The following is a 3,466-nucleotide window of genomic DNA, read 5'->3' as shown; positions in this document are numbered from 1 at the left end:
AGGTAGATGTGAAGGATGAAATGGGAACACGAGCTATATAACAATGAACATAAAACAAAATCCCCTCAATGCTGGCGACCACACATGACTGTAGTGAGTCAGAGAGACAAAACACTCCCACAGGAAAGGACAGGCTTCATGCTTGCTGAAGCACCAGCACGTGTGCTTTGCTCATGCTGCACAAAGTACCTTCACATCTGTTCCAATGTAGTTTTTAATACAAGCCCTTTGGTGTTTGCAATTTTACTCCCGGCATTAGTGATGAGAATAAAGGGTGACCTGAGATGTGGGGTAACCCTGACAGCGAGAGCTGGCCGGGAGACTGGTGTCTGATCCAAAAGTAGATGAGAGTTCTCTCTCTTTCATCACAATGTCACATTTTGGTGGTGATTGGAATGACTACATGAGCTGCTTTTTCTTTCTTAATGACTTGGGAACACTAAAACTGACATAGCTTCCCCCAATACTTTCTGAACTCAGAGGACTGCCTCTGAGGATTTCTAGTGGGAGATTTGGATTTGCTTATTTTTAAGAGTGATTCAGACTAAGAGGATTTTTGCTCTACACTCAAATGTGTACTGAGAACAATTTTATTGATAAAAGTGGAAGATGTACAACTAGGAACAGAAAAGTGGAGGCAGAATTTAGCTAGAGTCTTTATTTTGGGGATTTACACTTGAGCTATCAAGTCTGGATTGATGCATCAACAAACAGATATTTTAGGGGCTGGGGAGATAGCTCAGTGGAATAAGTGCCTGCCTGGCAAGCGCAGGGACCAGAATTCAATACCCGGTTCTGCAAAACAAAACAAAACAAACAAACAAACAAACAAACAGATATTTTATTATTTTATATTTTAGGGAAGTATCTACAGGGTGTTTAGGGTCTTACTACTAGATCAGACTCATAGTGATTCACCTGCTTACAGCTTCCCAAGAGCTGGGATTATAGGTACGCTCCACCACACCCAGTCTCAATTGATGTCTCAGTGTGCCCTGAGAGTGGGGCCGGCATGGCAGGCCCAGGGATCGAACCCCTGACCCCTGTGCCTGCTTTCAGGTGCTTTAATCTGCTGAGCTATTTGACTGGCCCTCAAGCAGATTTTTTTTTTTTTTTTTTTTTTTGTGGGGGGAGGGTGGCGGTGGTGGCTTTATTGGCCAGGTGGCTACTTTAGGTGGATGAAGTGCAAAGAGTGAGTGGCTCCAGTGCCAGGCCGGCCGTGCTTCACTGGCTTGTAGGTGATGGAGAAGTCGCCCAGGCAGTGGCCAGTCATCCCAGGCTTGATCTCCACCTGGTTGCAAGTCTTGCCATTGTAGACACCCACCATGCTGCCCACCATCTCGGTCTCGACGGTGTGTCTTCACCACCTCGGGCTTCTCCGTGGGTGGTGCCTCCTTTTTGGCCTTGCGTAGACGCTTCAGTAGCGAATGCTGCTTCCGCCGAAGTCAACGGTTCAGCCGTGTCCTCTGCCGAGCACTATAGAGCTGCATCAGCTGTTCGTAGGATGTGTCCAGCAGCTGGTCGAGGTCGACGCCGCGGTAGGTAAACTTGCGGAGGGTTCACTTGTTCTTTTGCTCCACTTCCGCCATCTTGCCAGGTCTTCAGAAAAGACTGTCCTCTTCTCATCTCTTAACAGATATTTTAGAGGGCAGTGGTTGTTATTGAGCCTGGTTGCCTTGTGAAAGATGTCACTGATGGCTTGGGACAGAACTTCACCCACCCAGGTGTCAAGACGCATTTCCACACTTGCTATTAAAAAATGCCATCTGCTTGCTTGCTTCTTAGGCCAATTATGGAGCGTACTCAGTTCTGTAGCTGTGTTGGGCAGTGTCTGGCATGGCTTTTCTGAATCTACTCTTGTGAAAGCCAAGATAGTCCATCTACAGCCTCTGCCTTTTTGGTCTGTATTTGTCTTAGCTTTCTGGTTCCCAGTGGGAATATGGAGTGGCCCAGCTGACTTGCTAGGATGAACTTTTGGTTGTTCCTATAAGCTCTATCTCCAGAGCTGAGTTTCCTCCTCAACCCTTTGTGGTACATCAAGCAAACTCCTCTAGTAAATGCAATGGTCTGTGTTGGCCTCTGAGTGTTGCTACCCCAAAACTCCTGAAGGGTTTCTTTTCTCCATCAGCCCTCATCACTAATCCTGCTGGGCTTGCATGGCTGCTGTTCAGAGGTTGTTCCTTTACTAGAGTGAGAAGAGAAACAGACTGCTGATTTCCCGAGAACAGCAAGCATCGGTTGCCACCCTGCTTTCCTTGGCTTACTTGCTCCTTCTGGTGGCAATGCTCTGTGCCAGCGTCCTGCACCTCTGCTTGTGTGACACCCACCATCCGTGTCAGTTTTGATAGCAACCTTACAAAACACATGGAAACATTGCCTTGATAGTAGAGTAGCAGTCAAGGGAATTGATAAGACTGCAGCAATAGTCAATAAATGTGGTAACTTTTTAACTGGTACATTTGGTAGAGACACAGCAGAATCCCATGGAAACCAAACAAGCCAGTAGGGCAGAATGAAAAGGGCAGAATAAAAAATGAAGGGAAACTATGGTAAGAGTGAGGCAGAGGAGAGATTTCAGAGACTGAATTAAGCGCAGGTTTTCTACAGGTACTGATTCCTTTTTTAAAAATGGTGATATGGTTGTTTACTAGTATTTTCATCTAGTATATCATGATATTTTTCTTCTTTTTAAAAAAAGTGCATTTGGTTGCTGCTGGGTTTCATTATGTAGCTTGGACTCATGGTGAGCCTCCTGCTTTCAGCCTCTCTAGCGCTGGGATTACAGGCGTGCACCCCTGGATGCTGGCTGGCTCAGTCCATCCTGGGGGCGGGGCTGGCAGGCAGGTGTTGCCAGGGATCAAACTGCAGTCCCAGAGCTTGCCTAAGCAGGCTCTTTATTCCACTGAACTATCTCTCTGGCCTCTATATTTTTCTTTTTAAGTTATAATTACTAAGTCATATTAATTGCTCAAAGTAATGAGCTTTATTGTAAATGTGTGTGTGTGTGTGTGTGTGTGTGTGTGTGTAGCTTTGATCATACACATGCTCCTACCATCCATCTCTTCTTTCTCTGTTCTTCTTAGTTCTCTTCCCTAGCAATCTATCTTCTATTTTTTTTCCTTGAATTTTTTTATTGGTACATTTTATATATGCATAGTGATAGCATTCATCATAGGGGAATTGTACCTTGTTGCAAACAATAGTTTTAAGCATTTTTTTAAAGATTTAAAATTTCTGAATTTAGTTCAACTTATAATACCACATTTCCAAGAAAAATGAACCTTTTGAAAAGAAATTTAAATAAAATCATACCAAGATGTACAAAAATGAAATCGTCCAAAACTTCTTGTAAAGAAAAAAATCATTAAAGCATATACATAAAAAAATTAGCTATGGAAGAACAAAATTAAATAGCATCTTATTCCACATTAAAAAGAAAAAAAGGACCAAGAGTGTAAGAAACTAG

The 3,466-nt window shown here is 43.7% G+C and overlaps 1 pseudogene; it reads right to left on the bottom strand.

The window, feature by feature from the left end:
- Positions 1 to 1,165: 1,165 nt before the first annotated feature.
- On the bottom strand, positions 1,166 to 1,592 carry LOC101589476 (annotated as a pseudogene).
- Positions 1,593 to 3,466: the final 1,874 nt, after the last annotated feature.

Source organism: Octodon degus, unplaced genomic scaffold (assembly GCF_000260255.1).
Source record: "Octodon degus isolate 3935 unplaced genomic scaffold, OctDeg1.0 scaffold00016, whole genome shotgun sequence".
NCBI classification, from domain to species: domain Eukaryota; kingdom Metazoa; phylum Chordata; class Mammalia; order Rodentia; family Octodontidae; genus Octodon; species Octodon degus.
This window is presented reverse-complemented; position numbering and strand designations above follow the sequence as displayed.